General features: G+C 39.3%; 1 protein-coding gene across 2 annotated transcripts in view; it reads right to left on the bottom strand.

Moving 5' to 3' along the window:
- LGI1 (leucine rich glioma inactivated 1) overlaps positions 1–14,619 on the bottom strand; it is a 32,494-nt gene extending 17,875 nt beyond the window's left edge. Inside the window, exon 1 of one of the 2 annotated variants that reach the window (XM_054831583.1) lies at positions 14,491–14,619. The gene's annotated coding sequence lies outside the window, so the exon portion shown is untranslated. Of the gene's footprint in view, positions 1–14,092; positions 14,230–14,490 lie in introns of those variants that run through there. The other variant, XM_054831584.1, reaches the window with a different exon arrangement.
- Between the last annotated feature and the right edge of the window lie 55 nt (positions 14,620–14,674).

The raw sequence follows: 14,674 nt of genomic DNA, 5'->3' as shown, positions 1-14,674 counted from the left end.
CCTTTGAACAAATTCTGCAGCAAATGGCAAACTTAAAGCAGCTGAGACCGAGGCTGCACTTTCAATAAACAAAACCACATCTTGTGAATTCTAAACAGTTCTGAAAAGACTATGCTTCCTGGTGGATCTGGCACCACGAGCCATTGCCAGGAAGAGGCCTTCTGCAGGTTAGGCATAATGGGAGTTGAGATGCCTTTACAACAGCTCGTAGCACAGACTAGCTTGGGAATGATCACAGGGCTGCCCAGAACTTTTTATTTGGAAAGTTCTTCTGACTTTGCCCTGTCCTGTCTATACAGGTCTGTATTACGGATATCCTTCTTTATTACACCACAAGAGTTTCATTAAGAGCGGAACAACCAGGCCAGTCCCAGTGTCAAAAAGCTGAGGAAATGACTACTGCTGCCAACTTTAGAGGAAAGAAAAACTCGGAGGGTGGTCTCCTTTCCCTTGCATAAAGTAGCCAGTTCACCCTGGAGTTAGAAGGGATCACCTCTGAAGAGAGTCAGGTCTTAGCTCTCATGGCCAAAATTACATGGTGATGCAGAACACCTACTCCACTGAGCATGTCCTGGCGAGTGTGCAGGTGGCTCAAGAGCTGCTTGCTGGCTAAGGTACACCAGAATTTGACCAATGACCAAAGTATGTCAGGAGAGATGTTTGTCACCCAAACTGTCATTCTTTAAGACAGTAAAGATACATAATTTATTTCATCCAAAGAGAAGCTAGGCAAAATTAAACTTTGTTTAGGTTTTATTTTGTTACAACCAAGGACTTCCGACATCTTTATGATCCTTGATGTTTTATTTTCAATTGCAGGTTTTTACATTGTAAGGAATATTAGAAATTACTTCTGAAGACATTTTAAAGCTATAGGATTTCTACCCCTTGTGATTTTTGAAAGCCGCTGTCAGGCTGGGAGCCACCTAGGAAGGCCATCTCGTCCAACCTCCTGGGTAACCAAGAGGAATGAAGGCTCAGAAGCAAGATATAAAGTATCCAAAATGTCCTGTGTTTTGATATCACATGACTTTTAAAACAGTATCACAAAATTTTAAGGACCTAATTCATCACCTTTGAACAGCTGATATTGACAATACTGCTAATAATGTGTTCTATGGGATGCCCGTTCATGCTGGTCTGACTGTTTTCCAAGGCAGGCAGATAAATGCTACAGCTCGGTAGCTTTACCTTATGTAAGTAAAGAATGGAACAAACTATCCAACAGAAAAATCCATTAACCGTCCTTCAGGTCAGACACGGACATAACCTCAGCTACTGGATTGGCCCTTCACTATGAGAAAGACCCCACGAATCCTACAGATCCTGTTATGTATTGATCCCCAGTTTCCTTCGGGGTTGTCTATTCCTGCTCCTCCGAATGGGAATGGATGCCTGTATAAAATCCCAGAGCTGGGATTCCTCAGCTCTTCCCTAGCTCCTGCCTTCTGTTTTCCAGCAGAGTGGGACCAGTTCCTTTCTCAGGTTTTCAAACAGCTCATAAGCTCCACTACAAAGCAGTATGCTTTGCAGCACACAATCCAGTAGCATGAATTGAACTGCTCTCCTGAATACCTGACACTTTTCTCCAGCTCCAAACAAATAATTCCCACTTTGTTTCTATTGTCGGTGTTTTGCCTTGAAAATGCTGACAATGGATATTTAGAGATGGGTGGAAATGAAAACAGCAAACACACAAGCTCAAGAGCAAAAGAGAGCCCAATTCAAAGATGTGTGAAGTTGTGCTACTTCATGGCTCACAGCAGGAACTGAGACCACACCTAATATAGAGGGAAGTATTAAGAAAGGAAACAATAAAGAACACCAGGTTTTCACTTGCTGCAGAAATCTGCAGCTTTCTCAAGAAAACTTTCAAGAAAATTTGCCAGTAGTTAATTTAGACTCTGAGATCAGCACCTCACGTGTGCAGGGTTGGAAATGGGGATGCTTTTCAGCAAGACAACACGCCCATCCACTTCAGTGGGACTGACATCAGCCTCATCACCTAGCATCCTACCATAAGATTAAAGTGCCCTCTATAGGAACCTCTCAAAGAGCAACAGTTGTGTTCAAATACGCAAGCTACTTTTTTGCCTTTTTCCCCCCTACATGGCCTGATCAGACATTAAAAGCATGATACAGCTGAGAAAATCTATGGTTAATTTATAATTGGAAATAGTCTCATGACTTCTGAAGAAACTGACGTGGTGATATTGAGAACGCTTTCCTTAATGGGAGGGTTTCTGTCTTCCCTGCTCTTCCATGGGTTCTTGCTTCTGCCCCTTCCACAGGTCGCTACTGGTGTTTCTGTCTCTAATGCTACTCTCTACACTGGATCAAATAAATGATCTGGTAAAAGAACAAAACACTAAACAAACCCAAACCCTTCCAAAACAAAACAAGAACTGATAGGGCCAGAACAAGCAGGCAAGGACACAAGCAGGCAGGTGGTTTCACTGAAAATGGTTTCACTGAAAATGTCTAGCGAGGCACACGTTTGAGGGGCAGTTTTGTATTACAAAGGCTCACAAACATTTAAATGAACCATAGGATAGAACTGGTGACAAACTACCTCAGTCTGGACCAAATAGGACAAAATATGAACCTCATAAAATGCCCTAGTATTTAGCTAGCATTGTTTAAAAGTTATCATCTAACTGGAGGACACACCCTCAAGAGGTGTATACAAACTGACACTTCATAATTATAATCTGCCAGCCCCTTGCACTATTTATTAATTTAGTAGATGTTTATAGGAGTTATCCTTCATGCCTACAGTAAAAATACAGAGGGATAGAAAATCCAGTCCAGTAAGAACCCTGTATCCGAAACAAAATGTCCCAGATTTTCTAGCATGAGCAAGTGCTTTCTGCAGACCCAAAACAACATACCACTGTCACTGTAGCTAAATGCCATTTAATTGGCAGCTAGAAAAGTCTATAATACATTTCTTCATGGAAAAATGTTTGAGCTCTTCCAGTTTGCCAAGATGCTAATTAAAAACAGACGGCATGTTATAAAATCCTTTCCTTGACCTGTGCTATCTTACATTGCCCTTCTGTACTTTTTTCATGGCATTGGCTCCCTGCAGAATTATTCTAATCTTTATAAACTTGTACTTAATTTTCCTTGTCATTTTGGAGGCAGAAAAAAAGTAACTAAATGTTATATATTTAAATGTACATAGGAAATTTATTTGTTACATGGCAGAGATAACAGGCTTTTGAGGAGAGAATCTTTACTCGTTAAAAACAGAAGGTTTCTATGTCCTGAATAATTCACAATGAAAGAAATCTTAGCACCATTGAAGTCACTGAAATAGTTCAAGTAAAAGCTTCGCTGGACTGCCCCTGACATAATGAATTGCACAATGAGAAGTATGTGTCTCATCAAACACATGTTATTGTTTCATCATTGCTAATCAAGATGCTTTACAAAGCTGGGATTTGGATCGGTGCTGAAACATTTTAAGGGGTCACTGGTGATAGCTCCGCAAGTATGTTTTACTGATGTTTTTATTGTTCTTAACAATTTTAAGAAATTTTGAAAAATACCTTATTTTGGTAAAAGTTAATCCCTTTACTTCAAGCAAATACTAGATCTGCCCGACACCCACCCCACCCGATGGTGGGCACACTGCCAACTGCACAAGCCCAGCACAGATTCTCCATCAAGTAAGATACTGCATCAAGCTGAACCCCTTGGTCCCTTGTCCTTACAAACCACATCCCCCTGCAGAGGAGACTTCGGAGGGCTCAAAAAGTCCAATGCATCTGGTTGCTCATATGCCAACACGCTATTTACTCAGTACAGCTTTAAGAAAGGATTTGCTCTTTTGGCTGCTGGCTCTCTCCCTCTGCAGTGGGAGAGCAAATCCAACACAACATCCTTATCTGAGAACTGGCTGTAGTTTTAAATGTAATTTTTGTAGCAACAGAGAGATACGTTTTGGTTATGCCTGCTCAGAAGCTGAAGGATTTTCCCTACCTTGAGTATGATAACATTCGCATTTTGAGCTTAAAATGCTTCCTCTATATAACTTTTCTAAGACAACAATCCAAATTCTATACAGCTTTCTTTTAGACACCAATCACTTTAGGCATCTGCAAGTTTCCACTGTTGCTGCCCTTGTGATTGAGGCAGAGAGTCATTAAAACTGGAGGGCCTAATTCCCAGCCTCAATATAATACATCAGTAAGAAGTAATAAGCTCCTTCATGAAGCAATATAGCTCCCCAGCTAAATAAAAGGCACACACTACTGATTAAACAAAGGCACGTGTGGCTTTTTTCCCTAAGCATTTTTGAAGCAAATGGATAAATATATAAGAGAAAAAGAGAAAGACAAGAAACCAGGAGTGGGGACTCAGAGAGCAGCGGAGACATCACAGAAACCGAGATCCTGGACTCCTGGCATTGGAAAGGGGTCCTGAGAAACATCCCTAGAGAACTTCTTGGAGAAAGCATTGGCTGGAAAGAGCTTGGAGCTGCAAATAGTCTCCTGCTGTTCACTTTGCTCTTCACTCAGGAAAATGAATGCTATACATTCTTTGCAAATAAAGACCAAATCAAAGATACCTGATTCCATTAACGATTTATTTTCCTAAACAGAACATCTGAAATAATGACTTTTTAGAGAGCTGTTCAGGTCAGAAGTAGTAAGAATGCTCTATTCTGTTTCTGACACCTCTGCTTCCCCTCAGGGCAGATCTCCCTTCATATACACATTATATATATTACGATCTCCCTCTCTCTCAAGAGCTATATATAGCTTCTATTCACAGGCAAGCACCACAACCACTTATGAATTCTTTTCATGCTTTACCTGCTGTTTTCAAGGCTGCCCTGATGCTAAAAATAGCTTCACGTATTAGAGGAGGGTTGCTATAGATTCAGAATGGGTGATGTTAGGAAGACAGCTAAATCCCTCTTTGCTGAGGACATGGAGGATCCGCATGGATGTGGCTGATGGGCAGCTGTATTATTATCTGTGAGCTGGGCTCTGGTGCCCTTTCATAAAGACTCTCAGGCTCCAAGGTCGGGGTATTTGTGTTGTTCTAAGGCTGCACTGGACTACAAATCAATACAAATCATGGATGTCACCATAAGTTTAAGGCTTTGGTTTTCATGCTGTAGTGTTAGATCACAATACAACGGTACCTTCATATATGACTAGCACATTAGCTGCTTTTTAACTGGGAGAACAATTTAATATTCTGTTGTATGGGCATATTTTTCTGCAGGCATTGATGTCTCCAGTAAAGAAATATCAAAATGCTTCGCTAGTTGTTCTTACTACAGAGTTGAAAGGATGACAATTCATCATCTATTTGATTACCTTCAAGACAGCAATGAAATCACATTAAAAAATTGTACTACATACCATTGTTTTGAACTTCTGGCAGTGTGTCCTCTGACAATGCTGACAAAGCTAATGTTAATTTTGGAAGTTACCTCCCTGTCTACAATTTAATGGATAGTGCAAATGAAAAATTGCTTATATGTAACTTTCCAACTCATATACTGCATAAAACAGTGAAGTGTGCTATAGATAAGTGTCACTTGATTGTTAAGGTTATGAAACCTGTTTTTAAAATTCGTCTGGCAAAAAGTTTTGGAATTATAGGAAATAATCTACATGTTCAAGCTTGACAAAGTAAAAGTTTTGAGGACTGTCTCTAGAACATAGTTATCTCTATACTCTGCAGTTAAAAGCATCTTAAAATATTTTCCAGCTTTTAGAAATCACTTTTCTACATATCACTGGTTGCATCCTTTCAGGATGATGATGATCAGATTAATGAAGATACGAAAGTGTCTGAATAAGACTTTTCTTTCATAATGTAAAATCCTTCCAGGTGGTAACAAGTGATCTTGAATTTGAAGACAAGATACATGAGTTAAAGGACAAGTCACAAGAAAGAGTGGATGGCAAAATATTGGTCATTAAAGTAACTCCTACCTAGAAACATGGGAGTTTTATTCCACAGTATGCATTAGCTCCCAAACATGTAATAAACCAGGTTGGTCTCTGTATAGAGAACACCTTAAACTTACTCAGCTACTTTAACTTTCTCCAAAATTAGGTGATTTTAGAAAATTACAGTGAAAAGTTGAAGCTTGACAGAAAATTGTTTGCATGAGAAAGATTAGTTGAATTTAATGTTTCATCTCCAAATACTAATTTTCCTAGTTCTTAAAACTTGTGGATGGATTATGACCACATCTAAGATAAAAAAGGTAGTCAGAAGAATATTTTCCTTTTGTTAACAGACTCAGATTATAGAAACCTGCCAAATATTGACTCTGTTAAGGCTGAGGTTCAAGTAAGTTAGTGATACAGTGAAAGAGTGGCATGGATTGACTAAAACAAGATTATTAAAATATATTAAAACAGATCCTAATATAGCTTTACATAATACAATCCATCTTTTAAGAACTGGCTATTTGAGAACAGTGTAATGTAAACTTGAGAGAAAATTCCATGATATGCTAAAGGAAATGTTTTTTCACTCGAATCTCACTTCACTTCCTGACCCCTATCTTTCATGTGGTTATATTTTATTTCCATTCAAGAAAGCCAGTCATCTAGATACATATCACTTGCATATTGAATGTGGTTTCAGCAAGTAGCAGGATCTCCCCCAAGGTATAAGCTGGAATATTTCCTTTTATTTGTTATAGATACTTTCCTCAGCAATGTTTTGAGTCTGACGTTTTTACTTCTAGAGTTGTGGATATTGCACAGCTCAGTGTTACTGGCTATAAATAACATATACATAACAAACTTGATATTTAAAACTAAGTTAGCCTAATTTTTCCCCCTTTGGATAGTTATCCTTCCTGTTCTACTTAGGTGCCATGGAATGAATAGTATCCTGGCAATACTTTCAATAGAAGGGTAGACAGTGTTTCAGTACTTTATGTCTGAATGATATTGGTGATTAAATAACACAAAATTGTATTTAATTTGAAATATAACCCCTATTATTTCCAAAATCTGGCAATCAGTAGTATATTTTTATTAAAGAAAGGTCTGTTCTAGCAGAATGGCTAATGGTATTATTAATTAAATGAGGTCTCACAATAGTACTCTATAAGCATGTTCATAAAAAAGTGAAATAGGAATTTTTACTGATTCATGCTATTTCACTGCTAAGAGCAGCCTCTTTATATCCTTGTATCCTTCAGTTTCCACTGAATGATCAGCTATTGATAACTTCAGCCCACATACTATCAGCCTCTACATGAAGTTACCGTACTACTTTACTATGTAGATAATCTCACTGAAATCTTAAAGTAGTATGAGGGTTGATTCTGGTGTCATTATGCCCTATTATGCTATGATACCTTATTTTTTTAATCTCTCTGTAAGATTCCAAACACTTGACTATACCACTGTTTATTGCAAATAATCTCCACTATGAAATACTTTCTCAGCTTTAGGACAAGCAGTGGAAAAGAGAGTGATGAACACGCCTGACCAGCTGCACGGTACAGTTTGCAGGACTGACCTTCTTGATTCCTGGATTAAGATCTCCACTTTTGGCTAAGCAACACATCTCTAAAAGCACAGGTGCCTTCTGGAACATGTATGCAGGAATAAGACCTTATTTTTCTATTACATTATACCTTAGACTCAGACTCTGAGGCACCTTTCTTTTCCAGGTTTTCTATGCCAGATCCATGAGCAGTGCTTAACTCCTTTTATGACTCCAGGTAGTGACTCTAGATTCCATACATTCAACTGTAAATGATTTGTACCTTGCCTCAATTCTCATCATAAGTGAATTATTATGAATATATATACATGGTAGACATTATGCACAAAAATGCATATCAGGAAATGAGGGAACACGTATCTTTTCCACTATGATTTAAAAGTACAATGGACTATAATTTTGCTTACATGTTCATTTTATTTTCACAAAACAAATCCAGTGGGAAACAATATACCTTAAAGAAAACGAGTATATTGCTTGTTTGTTGGTCGGTTGGGGTTTTTATTTCCACTTTGCTATATTTTCCCTGTCTCTTGCTTATTATTTTCTTTCATTTTCCCCTCTCATAACAACTCTACTATCAAACTGAAAAAAACAGGTTTCCCTTTTTCTTGGATTTACGTATTTGAACGCAGTCAGTCACTTTCCAGCATAACAGATCCAGACATAAAAGTAGGATTAAACATTCTTTGCTCTCTTAGGAAAATGCTCATACTTTGGGGAATTTAAGCGTAATGTACTTCTAAAATCTCCTCAAATTAAAGCTGGAACACACTGGAGGAGTTAGTTTCTGTATTCCATTTATTTCAATGGAGGTTGATAAAACTAAGAAGTAGTATTTTGTGCATATTGATAATTACTTTTTAATTAAAATTCTTGATAGGCTGAAGTCACTATACTTGTTTATGCATGCCTACATGCATATGTAATCTTTTCATAAGCTTTGTTCTCAGCAGAGCTGCGAGACTAATCTCTGGAGACCAAAATTACGTGCCACACAACAAACGTGGCACCAGCAGTGACAATTGACAGGAGTCTACATAATATATCTCTAGGGGATTTATTAGGTAAAATTCTTTACATTTTGTCAAAAAAAACCCCAACTGTAGAGATAATATGGGAGGTTGCTTCCATGAATGATTTTTTTTATACAAGTCTGCTTTATTATTTCCATAACTGAATCAGTCTTTATAGGGTCATACTGACTTTATTTACTATATATATATTAACAAGGGCTTGCAGCTTAGTTTATTTTAATGATATTTTTTTAAGTTCGCAGAAATTTTAGGATCAAGGTTGTTGCCGTGTTCCCTTAATTGCAACAGAATGAATGAATGGAACAATCTGGTTTTCAAGATATTATAAGATTCTTACATAACTCTCTATTCATAGTAAAGAAAACTAAAATAGATGTTAGAAATTAAAAGTTATAAGACTTCATTTATCTGTGATTCATTAGCATGTTGAGTATAAGTGATGTTACCATCAAACAAAGTGTTGAGCATGACTTAAACTAGCTCAGTCCATGATAATGAAAGCAATTTCCTCATATTTTTCTTCTTGGAGATTTTCACATCAACTGCAAGCTTCAACTCCGTTTTTAATAAAAGCCTTTGAATTTTTTTTTTCTTGTATCAGCAAAACAATTTGGAATTTGAGATGTGTACTGTCCTCTTCTTGAGCTTTGGATTAGTGTTTATAAAACTAATTCCCAAACTTTGGTCTCAAAATACTCTGTAGACAGCCAACAGAACAACTGCCTTCAGATAAAAGTCTGACACTCCACTAGGCTATAAGTAGCTGTGGAGGTTTGGTGTGATGTGTTCACCCTAGAAGTACAGGAACCTGGAATAAGAAAGGTCCATGGGTCAAATTCTACTTCATGCAGCCTTCTAAAATTCCATTGCCTGTCAGCTCTGCCTTTATTTATACAGAATCAGGGCCAGATTTTCAAAAGAACCAAGTCTTCCAAATTGTTTATCATGTTGGAAGCCTTAGTGTTCTAGAAATTCTGTACCTACATGGTGTATTTGACATTGATCTCCAATGGTATTAAACAGGAATAATTAAGAGAAAAATTTCCACCGATAATTGGAATTTAGGAAATTCTATATTCTTATAATAGGATTAGATATATTATTATTATCGCTATTTTATCTTATTAACAAATACAATGCAATACAATGATTGCGGTTACTCATACAAAGATCTGGGATTTTGGAACAAGGGAGGAAACTGACGAACAATCAGATGCTATTTTTTCAAAGGCACTTTTCTGACAATGATTACACACTGAAACAGTAATTGCAACTCCAAAATAGCATAAAACAGCACAGCTGTTCTCGAAATAATGGACATAGCATGAGCTTGTCTATGATATTTTTTGTAACTGACTCTATACAGAAAAAAAATTTAAATCCAGAAGTGCTTTTATTTAATGAATTAACAGCCAAACAAATAAAACTTCATTTGCCTTTTAGCACAACAACATTGACATCTAGTGGCTAGTTAAACTACACATTTGATATCCTTTGTATGACCAAAAATGCGGAACATACCATTTATGAATTTGACAAAATAAATACATATTTCAACAGCCTGCTCTCTTTACATAACCTCTAGATGATTACAGAATGACGGTAGTCTTTAATGACTAGTCTGGAGTGACCAGTCCCAGTGACGGGAACTGCTGAGCGTGAGCCATTGCCCCCCAGCACAGCCCCACGTTTTTCTTGACTGCCAGGAAGTCTTGGGCTTGGGAGTCACCTGGCTGACTGAAGTATATACCTTGCTCAGGCCTTGTGGGGAGGCACAGTGCATCCCTAAAGCTGTACACAGGTACATCTAAAAGAAGAACTACACTTATGGAATGTAATGTTACTGGCATATGTGAAGATCCATTTTTAGTTCTACTTGCTTTTCTACGAATTACTAGAGGACTTCAGATAGAGAGAGATGAAAATCAGGAACATGACAGATGCCATGAAACTGTTCGTACTATGAAGACATGAAAATAAATGATTTGGCAATGTACTTCATAGACATGTAGAAGGTAAGAAGGTGCCAATATCAAATAATGTTAGAATGTCTAATTTCCTCATTTTTCAACAAAATAACTGAATTAATGGAAAATAGGGAAAGACTAGACATGATAAACCTCAATTTTACTAGCATTTTTGATGTTTCCACATTACTTCCTCATAATCAAACTCAAATGCAGTCATACATATCCCCTGCAAACAGCTCTTATAATGGATATGGTTGTCAGTGACCACCTTGCCCTTGCTCTCTGTACCAGTGGTAGCTGCCTCTTCTGGCCTGCTGGCAAAGCTGCCTGATTTACTTCATTAAAAATTGGATCGATCTTTTAATCAGCTAACCAAACTAATTTTGACCAGACAAATCAGAGGCTGTTGAGTTTAAGCAACCTTACCAGATGATCTTAGGAGGCAATGATCTCCTGCAGGAAGGCTGAGGTATTTCTTCCTAGCTAAACACTGATTAGGACTAAATAGCAGTGCTTTGTGTTTCTTAAAAATATACAGAGAAAGCTGAGTCTGACGAGCAATAAAACATATAAGAGCGCTCAAAAATGTAACCTATATGGAAAGGATAAAATATTTTTATTTAATTAGCTTCAAAAGGGAAGAATGCAGGCATATATTCTGTATCAACCACTGTAGGGCATTAAGAAATTATCTCAAGTAGCAACAAAGATTTATCTTAGATATTAGAAAAAAAAACCCAGCCCTATATACCTAAGATGTTAATAGATTAAGCTATTTATGCTGTGAAATCTCCTATACTGTAAGCTTTTAAGAACAGCCCCATCCCTGGAAACATTCAAGGTAAGGCTGGACGGGGCTCTGAGCAACCTGATCTAGTTGAGCATTTCCCTGCTCATTGCAGGGGGGTTGGACTAGATGACCTTTAAAGGTCTCTTCCAACCCAAATTATTCTATTATTCTCAGTATGTTAGGTATGGTCCTTTGAATTTTGCATCTCCAGGATTTAATACCTTCTTTTGGTACATACACATTGATAAAAGTACCCTCTGTAAAAATATGGGGGAATTAAATAAATAAATGAATAGGTTGCTTAAGTAAACATAATGCTACCCCCAAATGATAAGAAAGGTCAGAGGTCTGTCCTGAACACACATCCCAGATGTTAAAATGTACATTTCACTCACTAGTACAAATGCCATGATTCAATATGCATTCATAATGACGTCAGCAACAGTTTTATCACCCATTTAATGAATTTGAATGGCTGAGAAGGGGCAAATTCAATCAAATAAAACTAGTCCTTTTTGTCTAGTTTTTTGTGTATTGAGGCTATCTCCGTAGTCTGCATAATATGATCTGTAATTACGTAGGGGACTGAAGAAGATAGTATAAATGTAAATACAGAGAAGCTGGTGAACTCCTGGGAGTATTTCAGAATCATGGACATTGTATTATTAAGAAAATGCCTGGGAAGAATTTTGAGGGGAAGAAATTTCCATTTCTTCCTCCCAAAACTTCCTACAGAAGTGTTACACTGAGTCATCAGAAAAACCAAGCGATTAAAGTTGAGTACAGAATATGTCAATAATTTGAAAACTTGGAAGAGAAAAGATTTACTTCTTGAAGGTTTTAAAATCATGTCTGACAAGCTTTTCTGGATACACTAGGTCTCATACTTAGCCCATATTTAGTAAAGTAAGAACTACAGTGATGTTGTCTCCTTTGTGCGCCATGAAGTTCAGGGCTACTGTAATTTAAGTGTATAGTTTTACATTACTGCTAAGCTGATCTAATAGAGAGCTGCTGCTGAAAGGGCCACTCTTGTTTCTCACCTCCCCTTTCCCTCCTGTCCCATCCCTCCATCCTTAACCTTTTTTCACACCAGCACTGTTACTCATCAGACACCACAGCAGGATAGGCAGAGGAGCTAGACTGGCAGAAAATTAAATACTGCAGTTCAGCAGAAGTGGTCAGACGAGCACTAGTGCCAGTTCGAGAGGAATGCTCTCTTCAGCAGCAGCTAACCCATAGATTCTAACAGAAAACTGTGCTCCTAAGATTTGGTTATACAACCATTGAAACCCAGCTTAAAATCGTAGCACCTCCCACCCTGCAAAGCGTTATGCCCACCTCTTCTTTTTCCCTTATTTTTCAGTGCTGTGGGACTCGGATGAGAGAAGTGTGCTTTTTGGTGTCAAAGCATACTGGTGCTAGATTTAAACTATGGAGATACTCCCATAGGATCAAGCTATAATCCATATGCCAAGGGCTAAGGACAGGTCCAGTTTCAACTCCCAATTTATTTAGGAGGCTGTTTCTGATCCACTTCCCCAGCTGTAGCTTACTGTAGCCCGCACATAAAAAGCAGCCAGGTGATGTTTGAAAGCAACACAGGCAGATATCAGAAAAGCATAACACAGTAAGATGAAATTTGCTAGCTGCTATTCTCAGAAAAGCTGTTTATAAAATAACTTCAGCATCCACAACAGCTGCTATAGTTGGACTCACTGCAGAATTTTCCTCTGTCCCAGAAACTTTATTTTTTCTATATGCAGGCTTTTGTGGCTACAGCACAATGCCAAGAGATTCAAGAATTGTAAATCTTCCCTCCACCTTTCCCACTTTTCTTCAAAGTGCATAATCAATGATATGTTGGCCCAGTTTCCAGAATCATGTCAGGATTCATTCACACTAAAGCAGTCTGCCATTTCCGTACGAGAGGAACAACAAAAAGATGCCTGCTATTACAGCTTCATGGGTATACATTATTTATTTTGAGATATTTAAATTATTAATTAGGATAATTCCATTTTTGCAACAGAGTCTTTGCCCTTTAGAGGAAAGAGGCCACATTCAGGACTTCAGCAGAATACTGCATACACTCAAATAAGCATATTGCCTCTCAATTATTTTCCACGGGACACTTTAGCATCACCTTTACATCCCTTCAGAGTAATAATAACATAACGAGTGACACAAATACTAGGTCAGGAGAAAAAATACTTTTGCTTTTAAAACTGACATTCAGTAGCCAAAGTAAGGAGGTACACTGTCAACTCTGACATGTGATTGCCTCACTGCATAACAGCAACTCGCTACAACTTGTATTTTACAACTTATATATTACAGTAGTAGTATCTCAATTTTGAAAATTTCCCTGTATTAAGTGGATCAGTGGTTTAAGACTCCAGGAATCAGTAACATGGCTGGAAACTCTGAGACAGTCCAGAAGAAAATATCTGTGACAGATTAAAGCATTTCAGACCTTGGCAGTCAAAATACTGGTTCAGGTATTGTGCACCCTGTTTCATGGGAAACAGTATCACCTCCTTGACAACTACTTGCTGTATCTGATGACTTAATGCTGAAGACTGGTATTTCCCACATAGCTTATGAGAAAACAGTTTTAGTTTATAAAGCTCCTTTCTCTGATGCAACCCACAGGCTCCCAAACTCTATCACCCAGTTGCCGTTGGTCCTCACAGAAACTGGGTCACACACCACCTTTCCTTCTTCTAACTGCGAGATGCGATTGAAAAGAAGAGAAACCGCTAAAACATGTGGAAATCAATGTTACATATTACCTTGCCGAGGCTGCCAGGGCGTTAATACGGCTCTGAACGAGATCTGTGCCGCGGTGAGGGCAGCGCACACACCTAATGCATGAAGCCCGGCCCTCGGGGACGCCTGGCAGCTCCCGCCCGCCGAGGAGCAACCTCCTAGGGCCCTTCCTCCCTGAGGAGCCTCCTCCAGACCGACCCCCGCCTCCCCGAGGGACCCTTTCCGCCGGGCTCCCCTCCGCCCCGGTGCCCGCAGTCCGGTCTGTGCCGTTATCCGCCCCCCCCCCCGCCGCCCCCAGCTCAGCCCCTCAGCGGGGACTCCCCTGCCTGATAAGCGGCGGCGGCGGCGCGGGGGCGAAGCCGGACGAGAAGGACAGGGGCTGGCTAAGGCCTCTCTGAGAGCCACTACGGCCGAGTCCTACCTTCCCAGAGGCGGAGACCACCGCAGCCGGGGCCGCGCACCGGGTTCCCGGGCAGGGAGACTCCCCTCGCCCCTAAACATGATGAGCGGCTTTCCCCTCCCCTCCCCTGCCGGCGCGGCTCGCCCTCCCCCGCTCGCCGGCGCCCCGCCGCGCTCCGCCGGCTCCCCGCGCCCCTCTGCCCTGC

This window comes from Grus americana, chromosome 7, assembly GCF_028858705.1.
Source record: "Grus americana isolate bGruAme1 chromosome 7, bGruAme1.mat, whole genome shotgun sequence".
NCBI classification, from domain to species: Eukaryota; Metazoa; Chordata; class Aves; order Gruiformes; family Gruidae; genus Grus; species Grus americana.
The sequence above is the reverse complement of the archived record's forward strand: the minus strand, read 5'-3'. Positions and strand labels throughout refer to the sequence as shown.